Raw genomic sequence first — 19,813 nt, forward strand, 5'->3', positions numbered from 1 at the left:
TAAGAAATAGTTCTCTGCAATTTAGGATTGAAGAAGTGACATTTATACTGGCCAGAGTAATGGAAATTTAATCCTTGTTACTCACTGTTGTCACTTTCAAAAGAAGCATAGATTAGTAGATTCTTCCTCCTCATCTCGACTACTCCCTTCTGTCCTTGTGTTCTCCCCTAGTCTCTGTTCTGCCTTCATGTGACACGTGTCTTTCCCTCCCCTACCCCCTCAGTATCTCTTTTACTTCTTTAATCTCCTTTGTATTTCTAGTGTATTTAGGGTTTATCCCAGTCTATATTCTTCTACATATGTACACATTACAGGCTTGAGTCCAAATATGAGAGAGAACTCATGGTTTCTTCTCCTTTTGAATTTGGGTCACCTCTTGTCTTATTTGGATTTCTGTTGTTGTGATAAGACACTATGACTAAAGCAACATATAGGAGAAAGAGTTTAGGGGGGGACTTACAGTATCAGAGGTATATGACTATGGCCATCATGGTGGGGAGCATGGCAGCCGGCAGGCAGCAATGGTACTGGAGCAGTAGCTGACAGCCTACATCTTGATCCATAAGCAAGAGACAGAGAGATATACAGATAGTGATAGGTAGATGATAGATAGATAGATAGATAGATAGATAGATAGAGTGATTATCACTTGGATGTGTGGGCTATTGAAACCTCAAAGCCTACCCTTTGTGACACACCTCCTCCAACAAAACCATATGTCCTAATTCTTTGGGAACAGTACCATCAACTCTGGACCAAGCATTCAAACCTGTGAGCCTCCATGGACCATTCTCATTCAAATCACCATACTCCCTCCTTTATTATACCTTTTCAAAGCCATGCATTTCCCTGACACTTTAATAGCACCATTTTTATAGTCATGTTAAAAATGTCCATTGTTCTGGGGGTGGGATGTGGAGACAGGAGCTTGTGCCCATTAGCTAGAAAGCCTGGCCAGAACAACGAGCTCCAGGTTGAATAGGAGACCTTGACTCAGAAACAAAGAGGAGCGCAATTGAAGACACCTCTGGTCCACACACACGCAACCCTATCACTCACAGGCATGTGCATGAGCACATGCCCATGAACACACACCTATACACATGTGCCTCACACAAAGGGTTACTGCTTGAGATGCTGACTTGAGTTTTATGGAGAAAAGACACTAAATGAGACTATGACAGAATTTTCGGCAATTTCTGAAGTTATCCTACATGCATTTCACAATTTTATATCACATATTTACATAAAGTGGCATCCTCAATATTAACAATTATAAAACCAGATTACTTATCAACCTTGAAAAAATATTGAAGGTGTTTTGTATGCTTCAGTATCAAAAATTCACCCAAGATTTAATTATTTTTTTAAAAGATTTATTTATTTACTTACTTATTGTGAGTACACTGTCACTGTCTTTGGACACACCAGAAGAGGGCATCGGATCCCATTACAGATGGTTGTGAACCACCATTGGTTGCTGAGGTTTGAACTCAAGACCTCTAGAAGAGCAGTCAGTGAGCCATTTCTCCAGCCCCCCACAATTTAATTCTTTGTGTTAAAAAACCCTCCACATTATTATACAATATTTCTTTAATTTTTGTTATATAGTAAAAGTATATGTATACCAAAGAATTGTTTTAAAATAAATTTCTTTATGGTTTATTTTCAGTAAGTGTTTGATTTGTGTGTGTCTTAGTTAGGGCTTTTATTTGCTGTGATGAAACACCATGACCAAACAGCAGGTTGAGGAGGAAAGGGTTTATTTGGCTTGCCCTTCTATATCACTGTTCATCTTTGAAGGAAGTAAGGACAAGAACTCAAACAGGGAAGGAACCTTGAGGCAAGAGCTGATGCAGAGGCCATGGAGGGGTGCTGCATACTGGTTTGCTCCTCATGGCTTGCTCAGCCTGCTCTCTTATAGAACCTAAGACCACCAGCCTAGGGATGGCCCCACCCACAATGGGCTGGGCCCTCCCACATCAATCACTGATTAAGAAATGCCTTACAGATTTGCCTACAGCCCCATCTTATGGAGGCATTTTCTCTATTAAGGTTTTGTTGTTCTGTTGTTTCAGATTGATTAACAGTCCAAGGAGGTGCACTAAAATTGAAGATCTATCGTTCTTGACACAATGTTTATGATTTTGACTCGGATGACACAGTATAAGTTTGACAGATGACTCTCATTGAGACTTTATGGACTTGTGTACTGTAGGTGTTAATATTGAAGTTTACATAAAGAATGACAAACATCAATTAGCACATACATGGAGGCAAAATGTGATCATGCTCTTAGAAATTTTATTTAGAGTTTTCACCATTTAGCCAAATAGCTCTCAACTCTGGATATTTAATGTATTCTTCTGGAGAGCTTGAAGAATGACAGATGACTAGGAATTTCCCAGGCAAAGCAGAATCTCTAAGGGGTAAGGGACAAGTAAGTGTTGATGTTCAGAGCTTCCTGAGTTTTTCTTTCAGCAATATGTGATATTGTCAATGTTACAGATGTAAGAAAAAAATGTTGCAGGATATTTGATCACACTGTGAACAGATTGTGTTATTTAGTGCAAAAATCTCTTTCTAGTCGTGGTGTGGCTGAGCTCTAGCACACACCTTTATAATCTAAGAGATTTTTGTTTATTGGAAACAGGGATAAATAAAGTCAACCATACATCAAGAGGTAGAACAGATAACCAGTTGACAGGGAATGAACATAGGAATATACCATAGAGAGTAAGAGGAAGTCAGGAGGTTGGACATAGAGACACACAGGAAGTAGAAAAGAGGGACATGGGGTTGGGGATTTAGCTCAGTGGTAGAGACCTTGCCTAGGAAGCGCAAGGCCCTGGGTTCGGTCCCCAGCTCCGAAAAAAAGAAAAAAAAAAAAGAAAAGAAAAGAGGGACATTCAGTTTAGGGGGCCTATCTAGTTTCTTTTACCCTTGGAATTTCATGAGTTTAGTGGCAAGCAGAGAGACATTTTGGCTTTTTTTTTCTTTTGGAAATTTACAGTTGTCCTTTCTAGCTTGACCTGCCTCCCTTAGAGTACAGAAACAACTTGAGTTGTCTAAATATTTGTGAAGTATAATCCAAGTGAGAAACAATTAACTTTTTTCACACTATAGTTCAATCCCATTTAGAAGGGGAACCAAATAATCATGGGAGGCAGAGAGGGGGAGGGACCTGGGTGGGAGAGAGGAAGGGGAGGGGGAAAAATCGTCAAAAGAATTGTCAAAGTCTCTGAGTTTGAGGCCAGCCTGGTCTACAGAGCAAGTTCTAGTACAGCCAGGGCTACACAGAGAAACCCTTCTCAAAACAAAACAAAAAAAACCCCCAAAACAACAAAACCAAAGACAGCAGCAGCAGCAGCAGCAGCAAGAAGAAGAAGAAGAAGAAGAAGAAGAAGAAGAAGAAGAAGGAGGAGGAGGAGGAGGAGGAGGAGGAGGAGGAGGAGGAGGAGGAGGAGGAGGAGGAGGAGGAGGAGGAGGAGGAAGAGGAGGAAGAAGAGGAGGAGGAGGAAGAAGAGGAGGAGGAGGAAGAAGAGGAGGAGGAGGAAGAGGAGGAGGAGGAGGAGGAGGAGGAGGAGGAGGAGAGAGAGAGAGAGAGAGAGAGAGAGAGAGAGAGACAGAGAGAGAGAGAGACAGAGAGAGAGACAGACAGAGAGAATATGCTTGTCTGGCTAAGATAGTCCAATTGTACATTGGAATTCCAGAGTGGATGAACTGTACCACACAATCACATAGGACTTAAATGAAGACATCTTGGTTATGTCTGGTCTCATGTTTTTTTCCTCAATGGGAAAGTCTTTTATCTTTTTGGTTTGGGGCTCAAATGTACTTTTTTTGGTGGCTGATCAAAATTGCTTTCTTTTTAGACACCTGCACACCACTTCAATTAGATTTTCTTTCCTCAGGGCATCTAACTTCATATATATCACCTAAGTTGCCCTTGTTGCTTAACGCCACTACTCAATTCTAATAATTTCCTATTGTTTGGTCTTCTGAAGTCCTTCAGCTTTATCTACAATTTGTCTCTTTATTTCTACACTGACATTTTACTTGGCTTCTTATCTGCTGTCTAAGACAATAGTGTATCTATCAAGTAATTATATTTTACTACCTCTGGCCTTGGGTAGCTTGGGATTTCTTAAATTGCTTTTGATTTAGAAGAAAAAAAAAGGCTTTGAAAATGTTTCCCCCTGAAGTTATTTAATTCGCAGAAGCTGAGGCTTTGAAGAGTTAAATAGCCTCAACATATTGAATTTCTACCTTAGCAAAGTTTTGAGAGTGCACAGTGAGATGGCAGTCCCTTTCTCTACCTGATATAAAAGAAAGTTTCAAAGTGTTAGATCAGCCCTAACCTTCACAAATGCGTTAGGTTTCATTTGAAAAAGAACTGGGGCCACTAATATAACCAAAACATGTGAATCTATTTCCATAATTGGAGTCCTATGGAATGCAGCATAGACTAGTATGGCCTTGGTGTTCCCAAGATTTTCACACCACCTCCCAGTAAGGGGCACCTGCTTCTGGTTTCAGCTGAACCTGTAGAAATCTCAAGACTAAGAATTAACGAATATCCTATAAGTACACTTGCTGTGCAGACTGATCGATGCAACACAGGGCAATGAACATGTTGCAGTGAGTCCCCGTGTTCTATGTGGCACTCCTGTAATTAAAACGGACTGTGAAGGTGAGTTTGCATATACTAGTATGATTGAAGAGAGACAGAGCGTGTTATTAAGTATCTGTGGGGCATCTTTCCAAGGTGGGGGGGGGACGTGAAATTTGGCTCTTTTTACTTGTCAGATGCTAGAGGTTTGGGTGTACCAATAAACCTTTCCTTCTTCCTAGGAAATTTGTTTGTGTTGATTGAATACAGGCACACTGTCTAGACGTATCAGCAGAACCTCAATACGTTAATTTCTTAACCATGGTTTTTGATAGCTTTAATTTTGATTACTAGATTAAAAGCTTAGGTTTGCCCAATTCCCCAGTCTTAGTAGGGGGTCCTTTGAGGTCTTTTATGGTTCAGCAGTTTTGGCTATGGTTACTCAAAGTCGCATGGCCACTGGAGAAAGGTCCTCCGAGAGGGGACATTTGAAAAGTGTATAGATCATTATATCATCTGATCTTCAGAAGGACCCCTTGGAGTAAGAATGAATATTATTATATTGCAAATGAGGGAGGTAGAGCAAAACATTTCACTGCCTCTAAATTTTAGATTTCACATTAGAACTATTACTTATGTCTTCTAAGTGTTAAGAGTAACTGAAATTGGGTTTCGTAAGAGAGGATTGGCCAAGTAGATTCCCTTATCAGGAGAGCTGTGGCTGCAGACTTGGACGACCGAGGTTGGGGTGCACACTGAGTAGTTCTTAACACGTGTGCAAGGGCCTTCACTATGCTCACTTACATGGGAAACCAGTGCAGTTCCCCCAAGTCCAAGAGAAATAGCTATCCCAGTCTTTAATGCTTAAATATCTGAAGCGTTATTCCTGCTTTATTCTGTCACTGATCCTCTGCGCTCTCTCTCTCTCTCTCTCTCTCTCTCTCTCTCTCTCTCTCTCTCTTTCTTTTTCTTTCTGGTTTTTGAGACAGGGTTCCACTGTGTAACTGCCCTGGCTGTTCTGGAACTCCCTTTGTAGACCAGCTTGGCCTTGAACTCATAGAGATCCACCTTTCTCTGCTTCCTGAGTGCTGGGATTAATGGCACGAGTCACCACTGTCTGGCTTCTTACCCTCTGCTTTATAATTATAAATGAATGTTGAACTGTAGTGAGTTGTTGAGTTCAAATTTCTAGAGTCTACCTCCTAAGTATTATGTACAAAAACTATATTCTTGGCCGTTTTCATTACATACAAGTAGCCCAAAGATGTATGGACACTCCCTCCCGAACCATTAAGTTACATGTGTACCACAAAATTTCCACACAGATAGAACACAACATTTTTTTTTAGTATTTTGGTTTTTTATTTATCTTTGAGCATTTCATATGACATATTTTGATCATATTCTTTCTCTTCCCCTAACTCCTCCCAGATTCTCCTCTGACTCCCAACGCTGGCAATTTTAAATCTTTCTTACAACAAGGATGATTTACCCTGTGTTAGCATTCTGTCTAAGCTCCACCCCCACAGTTACCTGGCAACAGCCAGGTATGCTCTGCCCCACAGTTACCTGGCAACAGCCAGGTGTGCCAGACATTATAAAAGGGGCTGCTTCTTCATGTGCTCATGGCTGGCCTCTACTCTACTCTTCTAACACAGCATATTTTTAAATTTATTTTATTCTTTAAAAAATTTAAGCCTTAATTTTTATTTATGTCATATGTATGGTTGTTTTGCCTGCATGTATGTCAGTGTACCACATACATGTACTGCTCATGGGGGCCAGAATAGGGCATCAGAACCTCTGGAACTGCAGTCTCCTGGGACAGGAGTTACAGATGTCTGTGAGCTTCCAGGTGGGTGCTGGGAACTGAACCCAAGGTTCCCTGGAAGAGCCTCCAGTACTCTTAACCATTGAGCTGTCTCTCTCTAGTCCCATTCCCAGCAGACTTTTATATGAAGGAGGCAGATTTTTCTCTGCATTGAGAGTGGGTGAGCTGACTCGGTCTTGCGGTCTTGGACACTGCTTACGTGAAGTGTGGTAAGAGAACTAACTATCTTCAGGAGTCCCGAGGTGGGGAATTGCAGGTATTTCTTTGCTTGTCATGTGATCACTGCACTGTGCATGTTTATGTCTAGTTTTATAAAGACTGTGTTAATGTTATGTGTTTGTGAGGGGACAGTAGACTGTCTCAGAGCTTGGGCTCTTGCTATATGATTATAAAGAACTAGCACAGCTGTGTGGGCCAAGCCACCATTGAGCTTTGACAGGGCCAGGGATGGAGAATGGAAGCAGCTTGCAGAGGAAAGAACATTTGAGGAGCCACTGGTAAAGGTGCCTCAGTCCCAAGGACACTTTAAAGAGAGCCACACGGCAGTGCCTTCTTGCTAGAGCTATTTAGACAACGACTTACTTAACAGTCACATTGTTATTTTCTCATGTTTCCTCAGGATTTTATGAAGTCCATCTTACATGATTTCAGATTCCTCCCTGATGCCATGTTGCTTAAACCTTTCCTGGCCCTTTCAGCCTTTATTCTCTTCAGATTCAAATGAAAAATGCAAAAATTTCATGATTGTTTTAGGGATCCCCCAAATCTAAAAGTAAGACATAAAGGATTTGCCAACCCATCTTCCTTACTAAAATAAAAAAAATAATTCATGGGTGTGGCAGTGTCCCTTTAATCTTAGCACTAGCAAGACAGAAACAGGTATATTTCTGGGTTTGAGCCCAGCTAGGACTATATAGTGTGACTCTGTCTTTAAAAAAAAAGTGTGTGCATACGTGCTTGTGTGTGTGTGTGTGTGTGTGTGTGTGTGTGTGTGTGTGTGTTGTATATGTGGGCATCCATGTGCATAGAAACTGGGGAAGATGTCTGGTGTCCACTCCATTTTACTCCTCTGAGGACAAGGTCTCTCATGAATCTGGAGTTAAGCTGGTGGCCACCAAGTTTTTTGATCCTCCTGCCTCTGTCCCCCAGTGCACTGGAGTTGCAGGCTTTGTGTATGGTCACTAGGGATTTGAATTTAGGTCTTCCTGTTCCCACAGCAAATGCTCTTATGAACTACGTCATCTCCTCAGCCTTGTTTTTCTTTAAGTTTTATTTGTTTATTTTATATGAGTACACTATCACTATCTTTAGATACACCAGAAGAGAGCTGACAGATAGTTGTAAGCCACCATGTGGTTGCTGGGAATTGAACTTTGGACCTCTGGAAGAGGAGTCAATGCTCTTAAGCACCAAGCCATCTCTCCAGAACCTTCTGTTTTTATTTTGAATTAGAGCATATATTCATATACTTCAAAAGCTACAGAAGGCATGTAGTGAAAATCCACATTCCATTTTGTTCTTCAACATCTAGCCTTCCTCCTCAGATACAAACTGTGTTATTAGTTTTGATAATGTGCTTCCAGAATTATCTAATTATGTGCAAACAGACATGTGTGAATATATTCATCTTCTTCAGGCAGATGATAAAATACTCTCCCCTTAAAACACCTTGTGGTTTAAAAACACTTAGCTTTTAAAACTATTACATATTGTTACAAAAAATCTTACCAAATTTTATGGCAACAGAATATTTCATTGGATAAATATATTAAAATTGATTTAGTCAGTCATCTATTGACAGGTTGTTTTCAAACTTTTGCTAAGTCAAATAGTGCTTTGGTAAATATCTTATACATTCAAAACAGAGTAGTCATTTCAATGTATCTAAAAGATAAATTCCTAGACAAGGAATTTCCTGTTTAAAGGTAGGTTATTGCAGGAAGGTTTAATTAGTTGGATATTTCTACATACACTTACAATGTGTCCCCAAACGTCTTGTTTGTTGTCCAGCTAGTGTATAAACTGATGGTTAGTATTGCTTTAACATGTATCTCTCTTATTTTGTATGTTTCTATCACATATATGTTATAGTTAGGCAAAAGTAAATAATCCGGTTTTATATGTTAAAAACATGTAGTACCTTCTAGATATGACAGGGATGCTGTAGCCATGAACTATTAACAGTAGGGTCACCTGCACAAGACCCACACGAGGCCATACCAATAAACACTTCAGCAAAGATCCCAGAAGACCTCTAGCTAAAGAGCTGAGAAGGGACCAAAGGTCAGTTTTCTTCAGGAAGAAGCCTTGTGATAATTGCTCAGGTCCAAAGTGGTCAGCCTGATGACCAGTGGTGTAGAAAAACCTAATGATCTAGGGGAGACTCAGGTTAGATTTGCTGAATTGAACTTTTAATGAAATGTGTCTGAGGGTAGACGTCCAGCAGGTAGCTGGACCTGAACTGGCAGATGAGTTTGGTGTAGTTTTCCTGCTCTAATGTTGTTTCTGAGACACGTTGTTGGGTAACCGTGTTGAGGAATTAAAGACATAAGATAAAGAATTCTATTTTGAGAAAGAAAAGTACAATCCTCTAACACAGGATATAAAGCAAGTAGGATTTATAAATTTTTAATAGCTATCAGAATGAGGTTCTCAGCTGGTCAAGGATCCAATTGTCCTTTATTCTTTTAAAGCGCTGTCTTGAGAGTACTTTACTTCCTTTAAATTAGTTTACTGTATTATTGGTAAGATCATGAATCTTGCTCTCCTGCCCTATTCAGAGCCTGAGTCATGATCATGCTTTCTTTTCCAGTGAGATTATTATAGGATCAAGGCCAACTGGATGTCAGAGAAAACAGAACTTCAATAAATGGAATGTCTGGGATAGAGACAAAATGAGTATATGACTTTGAAGCAAAGGGTGTTTATACCTGAAGAGAGGATGAACATTTTGTTTTCTTCTTCACTCTTACAGTGAGAATTTGATCCTTACTACTCTTCTTTGGTCACTGGCTCTTGCAATACAGAAGGGGACAAAGAGCATGTTGATGAGGTTGATGAGAAGTACATATGGTAGTTGGCCATAGTATGTCTGTCTAAGCCCAAGACAGTGTTTAAGACCAAAACCTGCGTGCAGGTCAGAAAGTTAAGGGAAATTGATCCCTGACATCAGCAGGCTTGTTGTGGCTGTGCATGGCTGACTCTACTTGACTGAGAACTCCTATACAAGTCCTCTAAATTGTCAATCCATGTGAGAGCAGATGGCGATGTTTACTCATTGGCTTCCTTCCAACCTTGACCTCTAGGTCATAATCACTCATGTTCTCAAAGAAACCCTGGGACAGAAATGGAGAGATGATTTTGACCCAGCAAAGGGGAGGAGCTGGTGTCAGATACGCAACCCGTGGAACCTGACAAGGGTCCATGTCTTGAAAGCTTGAATGATTTTATAATCAGAGACTTTGGCTTTTTATTTTCACTAGACTCTCCAAGTCATAGAACCGGGTTATCAGATAGTAGTGCATGAAGTTGGTTATTGTGTAATGGCCAGAGCAGAAAATCCAAAATGTTCCAAAAGAATGTGTGCTCAGGCACAGTGGGTGTTTGCTCTACTGATTTAATCATTATAGTCACGTATGTGCCAGGTGCTACACTCCGTTTCAAAGATGAGGAGAAATACCTGGTAAAGTAGTTGATGTGATGGTTCTGCTGGTTTTCAGTGGTGGGGCTAGTCCTGAACCTGGAGTGTGTCTGAGTTCTTCATACTCTACCTAAGTCCAGGAGCTTGAAATGAGAGAACAGAGCTCATGATAAATCAGTGATACAATTTGTTTTTCTGCTTTTGAGTCCTTTGGGATGATTAAACACCTCAGATATGTCTACTGCTTGGTACAAGGAATGCTCTCACAGCATCTTAACACATGGGAAGCTCTATTTAGTCATGTGGTTAGATCTAGCTGACTGGATTCAGTTCTTTTTAGTGTGTGTGTGTGTGTGTGTGTGTGTGTGTGTGTGTGTGTGTGTGTGTATGTGTGCCATGACACATGTGGAGGTCATAAGACAGCTCCATCAGGTTGGTTCCTTCCTTCCCACTTTAGGTAGGTTCCAGGGATTGAACTCAGGTCATTAGACATATGTGACCTTTACCTGCTGAGCCATCTCACTGGCCCCTATAGACAAGCCTCATTGCTTCTCATGAGTCTGTATAAGTTATTTATTCTGATGCCTTTAATTTTGGTTTGTCACAGGCATTTAGAAACACACTCATTTTTTCCTCTAGGTTTTTCAACTTTTTTGAACTACAGGTTTTCAGAGTGTTCCCTAATAATGTTCTGGATTTCATCAGCATTAATTATAACATCCCCTTTAATCTTTGTGTTTTGATTTTTTTTATTTGTTTTATATTGTATTTTGTTTGGGTCTTTCTTTTTGGGGGGTAAAGATTTGTCAATATTATTAATTTTTTCAAAGCACCTACTTTGTTTGTTTCTATATACTGTTCTTTCAGTCTCCAATTCATTAACTCCTACCTTAGCCTGCTATGTCTTGTCATCTGCTAGAGCCGTGAGGTGCATTATTAGGTTGTTTACTTGGAATCTCTCTCTTTGAGGAAATGAGCACTTGATAGAAACTTTACTCTTTGGGCTATCTTGACTGCATTCCCAAGGTTCTGGCAGATTTACTCTCATTTTCATTTGGCTGTAAGAATTTTTGAATTTCCTCTACAGTGTTTTGAGTGACACATTGTTCATTCAAAAGTGTATTGTCCTGTCTCCACTCCTCTGTGTACTTAAATGGTCTCTTTTGCTGCTGATTTCTAATGTTTTATATTGTGATCTGATAGGGTACAAGGAGTTATGTTGCCTTTTTTATTGTTACTTGTTAGGATTTCCTTTGTGGCCCATGTGATCAATGTTGGATAAGGTTCTATGTGCTTCTGAGAAGCATGTGTATGTTCTGCTTTATGTGTTGGTTGGAATGCTCTATATATAGGTATTAAGTTTAGTTGGTTTACAGTGTAATTTAACCTTGAATTTTCCTTGCTGAATTTTAGCTTGAAAGATCTACTCTCACAGAAGACTGGGGAATTGAAGTCATTAATTATTATTGTATCAGGACCTATATGGTCTTTTATGGATTTACTGTTTGCTTATACAATTGGGGGCTTTGGCATTTGGTGCATAAATATTCACACTTGTTATGTCTTCTTGTTGTCTTGTTCCCTTTTAAACTATGTGGTGCTCTCTTTGTCTCTTATGATTAGTTTTGAAGGATATACCAGATACAAGAATAGCCACATCTTATTTGTAGTGTCTTGGTAACTTGATCTTCATCCTTTGATACTCAGTTGTTGTGCATCTTGTGCTAGTTAAGTGTGATTCTTGGAGACAAAAGATAGTGTTTCTTGCTGCCTTTTGTGTGTGTGTGTGTGTGTGTGTGTTTGTGTGTGTGTGTGTGTGTGTGTGTGTGCTGAATATCAGATGAGGGGCCTTGGTTATCCCTGAGCTCCAGCCCCATCCCTTGCCTATACTGTCAGACTACATAGTACATAGTTGTGAATCAAGTTTTGATTTTTGATGTAGTATGGTCAACATAACAGAAAAATTACTATGTTTAGGTGGGCTGGTGTTTTTAGAAAATGACGGTTAAAAAAAGCAACAAGAATTCAAGGAAAGAAATAAATTATCTTCATGTATAGTATAAAGTTTTAACATGTATAGCATGGAACATACTTCCTTTTTAAAGAGAAGGTCCCAAAACCTTTTGAAAATGCAATTTATAAAATTAATCTAGAAGTTTTTATGTTTCCTTCAGCCACTGACAAGGATTTGCAATCAATGCATTGCTTCCAAACACCTCTTCTTGGAAGATGTCCTTTTTATTTTAAAATTTAGATTCTGGAAGCTTTTCTAGCTTAACTGTTCTCAGAAATAATGGGTGTGAGGAACAGCCAAGGTACCCACTAGTTAAATCAATGCAAGCTGTGATGAAGGGCAAGACAGAGACTTCTGTTTTCTTCCTCTTGGGTGGTTGATGCTGCTGAATGCCTGCTAACATCAGAGGCATGTAGTGGAATCTCTAAAGGAAGCTCAAGCATAAAGGAAACCCCTGCAGAAAAATACAAAAAGCACAGGTAAATCCTTTTTTTTTAAGACCTTACATATTTAATACAGTGTGTTACCCCTGTACAAATGGAAAAAACTTAAGTTCAACATTTCTAGACCAATATGGCTGTTAATTTCTGTACAGTGCCAACTCAACACAGTAAACGGGGATACTTTTTTCCAAAGTTGACAGCACAGCTAAAGTTTCAAAAAATTCAAATTATATATCTGTATATATATATTTATATTTATATAAAAAGACCAATAATAGCAGTGTGTTATGCATCAACAGCAGCAACAGCTTTTCCAGGTTCTGCAGTCATCTGAACAAAACTGTAGAGACATCCAGCACACTCCATTAAAAAAAAAAAGTAAAAAAACAAAACCCGAGAAAACAGCACAGTTCTGTTACTCTTGTGGTACCTGGCACCATTTTTTTTTAAATTAGCTTCTCAATCATCATCTGGAAAGAAAACATTCTGAGCAACATCATTAAAAACAGCTCTGATAAAGCACGGTCACTACTACGTATCATAAAGCAGGTACAAGCTATTTTACATCTACAGAGGTATGATACAGTACTATCCTACATCTATAATACTAGAGGATACAATTTAAAAGGCATTATTTGAGACTTGATTCTACTTTTCCAGCAGAGGGCCCAAAGGATGGTGTGACACAGCTTTGTAAAGAAACATACTCTAGACAGGATTTCCTTTCACTAGTGGCACAGTTCTAAGGATTCATTTTCTCCATGAATGTCAGCTAAAATGTTATTAAAAAAATGAAATATCCCTAGAACAAAACCGTATAACCACCGGATTCACATGAAGATGACCTAGTGGAGACAAGCTGGACCTCACCTTACCAACAAGCTATCAAATCTGTTATGTTTAAACAGTGAGACCTCCAAGGAAGGAGATGCCAAGTAGTGCTTCAAAGCTTCGGACCACAATCAAACACAGCATCCTTTTCAACAGAAGCAGAAGCTCATCTGAATGTGCTCAAGGATGCTGACATCAACATTTAATCATCTCCTCACTCATCCAGGAAGAAGGGGAGATCAGTTACTACTGTACTTTATTGTGTTCAACCAAATCACCATGTTACAAAAATAGCAAGCTGCCATAATAAAAAATAAGGCTCCTCTATCCAGCACCAGATAGCATCATTTTACTTTCAAGCCTAGAAATTGCACACTTGTATATAAACCAACCGAAGATGAGGATTGAGAGTTCATCTTGGTGGATTTTTCCTTTGATGAATATGAAGTGTCCTTCCTTATCTTTTTTGATGACTTTTAATTGAAAATTGATTTTATTTGATATTAGAATGGCTACTCCAGCTTGCTTCTTCTGACCATTTGCTTAGAAAGTTGTTTTCCAGCCTTTCACTCTGAGGTAGTGTCTGTCTTTGTCTCTGAGGTGTGTTTCCTGTAGGCAGCAGAATGCAGGGTCCTCGTTGCGTATGCAGTTTGTTAATCTATTTCTTTTTATTGGGGAGTTGAGGCCATTGATGTTGAGAGATATTAAGGAATAGTGATTATTGCTTCCTGTTATATTCATATTTGGATGTGAGGTTATGTTTGTGTGCTTTCATTCTCTTTGTTTTGTTGCCAAGACGATTAGTTTCTTGCTTCTTCTAGGGTATAGCTTGCCTCCTTATGTTGGGCTTTACCATTTATTATCCTTTGTAGTGCTGGATTTGTAGAAAGATATTGTGTAAATTTGGTTTTGTCATGGAATATCTTGGTTTCTCCATCTATGTTAATTGAGAGTTTTGCAGGATACAGTAACCTGGGCTGGCATTTGTGTTCTCTTAGGGTCTGTATGACATCAGTCCAGGATCTTCTGGCCTTCATAGTTTCTGGCGAGAAGTCTGGTGTGATTCTGATAGGTCTGCCTTTATATGTTACTTGACCTTTTTCCCTTACTGCTTTTAATATTCTTTCTTTATTTTGTGCGTTTGGTGTTTTGACAATTATGTGACGGGAGGTGTTTCTTTTCTGGTCCAATCTATTTGGAGTTCTGTAGGCTTCTTGTATGCCTATGGGTATCTCTTTTTTTAGGTTAGGGAAGTTTTCTTCTATGATTTTGTTGAAGATATTTACTGGTCCTTTGAGCTGGGAGTCTTCACTCTCTTCTATACCTATTATCCTTAGGTTTGATCTTCTCATTGAGTCCTGGATTTCCTGTATGTTTTGGACCAGTAGCTTTTTCTGCTTTACATTATCTTTGACAGTTGAGTCAATGATTTCTATGGAATCTTCTGCTCCCGAGATTCTCTCTTCCATCTCTTGTATTCTGTTGGTGAAGCTTGTATCTACAGCTCCTTGTCTTTTCTTTTGATTTTCTATGTCCAGGGTTGTTTCCATGTGTTCTTTCTTGATTGCTTCTATTTCCATTTTTAATTCCTTCAACTGTTTGATTGTGTTTTCCTGGAATTCTTTCAGGGATTTTTGCGATTCCTCTCTGTAGGCTTCTACTTGTTCTCTAAGGGAGTTCTTTATGTCTTTCTTGATGTCCTCCAGCATCATGATCAAATATGATTTTGAAACTAGATGTTGCTTTTCTGGTGTGTTTGGATATTCCGTGTTTGCTTTGGTGGGAGAATTGGGCTCCGATGATGCCATGTAGTCTTGGTTTCTGTTGCTTGGGTTCCTGCGCTTGCCTCTCGCCATCAGATTATCTCTAGTGTTACTTTGTTCTGCTATTTCTGACAGTGGCTAGACTGTCCTATAAGCCTGTGTGTCAGGAGTGCTGTAGACCTGTTTTCCTGTTTTCTTTCAGCCAGTTATGGGGACAGAGTGTTCTGCTTTCGGGCGTGTAGTTTTTCCTCTCTACAGGTCTTCAGCTGTTCCTGTGGGCCTGTGTCTTGAGTTCACCAGGCAGGTTTCTTGCAGGGGAAAAGTTGGTCCTACCTGTGGTTCCAAGGCTCAAGTTTGCTCGTGGGGTACTGCCTAAGTCCTCTCCGAGGCGGCAGCAACCCGGAAGATCTGCGCCGCTCTTTCCGGGAGCCTCCGTGCACCAGGGTTCCAGATGGCGTTTGGTGTTTTCCTCTGGCGTCTGGATGGGCACAGAGTGCAGTCTCTTCTGGTTTCCCAGGCGTGTCCGCCTCTCTGAAGGTTTAGCTCTCCCTCCCACGGGATTTGGGTGCAGAGAACTGTTTATCCGGTCTGCCTCCCTCAGGCTCCGGCGGTGTCCCAGGCGCAGGGGTCCTGCCGCTCCTGGGCCCTCCCCCACGGGAACCCAGAGGCCCTATACAGTTGCCTCTTGGGCCAGGGATGTGGGCAGGGGTGGGCAGTGTTGGTGGTCTCCTCCGCTCTGCAGCCTCAGGAGTGCCCACCTGATCAGGCGGTGAGGTCTCTCTCCCACGGGGTTTGGGAACAGAGAGCTGCTGCGGGCCGGGATCCGAGGGTGTGGGACTTCCGGTAAACACAGGAAGTGCCCGGTCCTAGAGGAATTTTGCCTCTGTGTGTCCTGAGTTCACCAGGCAGGTTTCTTGCAGGGGAAAAGTTGGTCCTACCTGCGGTTCCAAGGCTCAAGTTTGCTCGTGGGGTACTGCCTAAGTCCTCTCCGCTGTGGCAGCAACCGGGAAGATCCGCGCCGCTCCTTCTGGGAGCCTACGTGCACCAGGGTTCCAGATGGCGTTTGGTGTTTTCCTCTGGCGTCTGGATGTGCACAGAGTGCAGTCTCTTCTGGTTTCCCAGGCGTGTCCGCCTCTCTGAAGGTTTAGCTCTCCCTCCCACGGGATTTGGGTGCAGAGAACTGTCCATCTGGTCTGCCTCCCCCAGGCTCCGGCGGTGTCTCAGGCGCAGGGGTCCCGCCGCTCCTGGGCCCTCCCCCACGGGAACCCAGAGGCCCCACACAGTTGCCTCTTGGGCCAGGTATGTGGGCAGGGGCGGGCAGCGCTGGTGGTCTCCTCCGCTCTGCAGCCTCAGGAGTGCCCACCCGATCAGGCGGCGAGGTCTCTCTCCCACGGGGCCCGGGAGCAGAGAGCCACAGGTAAATCCTTGAGCAGAAAAATCTCCCATCATCAAAACACTGAGAAATTAGATGACAACTAATTTTCCCAAGTTATATTTGAACTCGGAAGGGTTTAACAGAGCACTGTATCTCTCAGAGACATCAACCCAACCATACTCCATTGCATTCAGTAGACATTGACCTGAAAACCTGTGTCTAAGTCAAATCATATAAAATATGTTAAATTTAACTAATTACAGGCATTGGATGTATATGTGTTTACTATCTTATTCTGTATTCTCCATTCCCGAAGTTTCAAAAGTTTCAAATTAAAGAAGAAATCATGATTGCTTGACATATAATGGGTATCATTACTGAATGAGATTGATTTATTTAGCAAATAGTTGTCCCCTAACACATGTTGAACTGGTGTTAGTGCCTGAGCTTGAGAATGAAGAACACACAGGACAAAGCCAGATGACATCAGACCTGTGGGTAATGGTAGCGTCTTTCTCAGATCTTCAGACTGCCGTCTGATGCAGTAGGATAGCTGGCATACGGGCTTCTTTCCTAGGAGACTCTGGGCTGATTTGTGCTGTGTTGAGAGCTCTTGAGAGCTACCACTTGGACAGATGGCAGTGAAAGAGTGGCAGGCTCCTGTGACAGGGATAAGATGAGTGTGTATGTGGCCACTCCAGTTGAAATGTATCTACGTAGTCTTTCTTCATTTTCTCACAGTATGATTTTATTTTCCCTTTGGTTTTTCTTTCCTATTCAGCGGACTAATATCCAACATGGCTAGAATACGAAGGATTCCTACCCCCATACCCCAACATAGAGAGTTTAAAAGAGGTAACATCAAGGTAACATCTGTCTTCCTTGCTACCTTTCCAGCAATGACACGTCTACCTGTGGCTATGGCCCTTCCTATTCTAAGCAGTAAGACCAAAAAGCTATAAGACATAGGTGGTTCCTCTCTTCCTGGACAGTATGGTGTGTGGAAATGCATATTGGGATATGGAGGACATAAAGCTTGTAGCTGGAGGGGTGTCTTTTAGTGACAGCTGTTATATCACCATCATTTGAAGACAAATATTGGTTGGCTTTGCTTCTTTTAAATATTTAGCAGATTTCCAGAACTAACTGGTTTTTCTCTTAAGATAAAAGTAAACACGAGGAAGTCCCACACCCGCGGATCCCGGCCTGCAGCAGCTCTCTGCTCCCAGACCCCATGGGAAAGAGACCTCACCACCTGGTCAGGTGGGCACTCCTGAGGCTGCATAAGCTCCCGGAAGGGGCGGCACAGGTCTTCCTGGTTGCTGCCGCCGCAGAGAGCCCGTGGGCAGCACACCGCGAGCAAACTTGAGCCTCGGGACCACAGGTAAGACCAACTTGTCTGTTGCAAGAAAGCTGCCTGGTGAAATCGGGACACACAGAGGCAGAACTCCTCTAGGACCGGGCACGTCCTGTGTTTACCGGAAGTCCCACACCCGCGGATCCCAGCCCGCAGCAGCTCTCTGCTCCCAGACCCCATGGGAAAGAGACCTCACCGCCTGGTCAGGTGGGCACTCCTGAGGCTGCATAAGCTCCCGGAAGGGGCGACACAGGTCTTCCTGGTTGCTGCCGCCGCAAAGAGCCCGTTGGCAGCACCCCGCGAGCGAACTTGAGCCTCGGGACCACAGGTAAGACCAACTTTTCTGCTGCAAGAAAGCTGCCTGGTGAACTCAAGACACAGGCCCACAGGAACAGCTGAAGACCTGTAGAGAGGAAAAACTACACGCCCGAAAGCAAAACACTCTGTCCCCATAACTGACTGAAAGACAGGAAAACAGGTCTACAGCACTCCTGACACACAGGCTTATAGGACAGTCTAGCCACTGTCAGAAATAGCAGAACAAAGTAACACTAGAGATAATCTGATGGCGAGAGGCAAGCGCAGGAACCCAAGCAACAGAAACCAAGACTACATGGCATCATCGGAGCCCAATTCTCCCACCAAAACAAACATGGAATATCCAAACACACCAGAAAAGCAAGATCTAGTTTCAAAATCATATTTGATCAGGATGCTGGAGGACTTCAAGAAAGACGTGAAGAACTCCCTTAGGGAAACACAGGGAAACATTAATAAACAAGTAGAAGCCTACAGAGAGGAATCGCAAAAATCCCTGAAAGAATCGCAAAAATCCCTGAAAGAATTCCAGGAAAACACAATCAAACAGTTGAAGGAATTAAAAATGGAAATAGAAGCAATCAAGAAAGAACACATGGAAACAACCCTGGACATAGAAAATCAAAAGAAAAGACAAGGAGCTGTAGATACAAGCTTCACCAACAGAATACAAGAGATGGAAGAGAGAATCTCGGGAGCAGAAGATTCCATAGAAATCATTGACTCAACTGTCAAAGATAATGTAAAGCAGAAAAAGCTACTGGTCCAAAACATACAGGAAATCCAGGACTCAATGAGAAGATCAAACCTAAGGATAATAGGTATAGAAGAGAGTGAAGACTCCCAGCTCAAAGGACCAGTAAATATCTTCAACAAAATCATAGAAGAAAACTTCCCTAACCTAAAAAAAGAGATACCCATAGGCATACAAGAAGCCTACAGAACTCCAAATAGATTGGACCAGAAAAGAAACACCTCCCGTCACATAATTGTCAAAACACCAAACGCACAAAATAAAGAAAGAATATTAAAAGCAGTAAGGGAAAAAGGTCAAGTAACATATAAAGGCAGACCTATCAGAATCACACCAGACTTCTCGCCAGAAACTATGAAGGCCAGAAGATCCTGGACTGATGTCATACAGACCCTAAGAGAACACAAATGCCAGCCCAGGTTACTGTATCCTGCAAAACTCTCAATTAACATAGATGGAGAAACCAAGATATTCCATGACAAAACCAAATTTACACAATATCTTTCTACAAATCCAGCACTACAAAGGATAATAAATGGTAAAGCCCAACATAAGGAGGCAAGCTATACCCTAGAAGAAGCAAGAAACTAATCGTCTTGGCAACAAAACAAAGAGAATGAAAGCACACAAACATAACCTCACATCCAAATATGAATATAACAGGAAGCAATAATCACTATTCCTTAATATCTCTCAACATCAATGGCCTCAACTCCCCAATAAAAAGAAATAGATTAATAAACTGCATACGCAACGAGGACCCTGCATTCTGCTGCCTACAGGAAACACACCTCAGAGACAAAGACAGACACTACCTCAGAGTGAAAGGCTGGAAAACAACTTTCCAAGCAAATGGTCAGAAGAAGCAAGCTGGA

General features: G+C 41.5%; 1 protein-coding gene across 3 annotated transcripts in view; it reads left to right on the forward strand.

Annotated features, from left to right (window-relative positions):
• Positions 1 to 19,813, forward strand: part of Mettl4 (methyltransferase 4, N6-adenosine) — a 79,694-nt gene that overhangs the window by 44,097 nt on the left and 15,784 nt on the right. Inside the window, exon 10 of one of the 3 annotated variants that reach the window (XM_063267334.1) lies at positions 2,079 to 3,170. The exons of the other annotated variants lie outside the window; for them this stretch is intronic. The gene's annotated coding sequence lies outside the window, so the exon portion shown is untranslated. Of the gene's footprint in view, positions 1 to 2,078; positions 3,171 to 19,813 lie in introns of those variants that run through there. 3 annotated transcript variants of the gene reach the window in all.

The sequence above is a fragment of the Rattus norvegicus genome, chromosome 9 (assembly GCF_036323735.1).
Source record: "Rattus norvegicus strain BN/NHsdMcwi chromosome 9, GRCr8, whole genome shotgun sequence".
Lineage (NCBI taxonomy): Eukaryota > Metazoa > Chordata > Mammalia > Rodentia > Muridae > Rattus > Rattus norvegicus.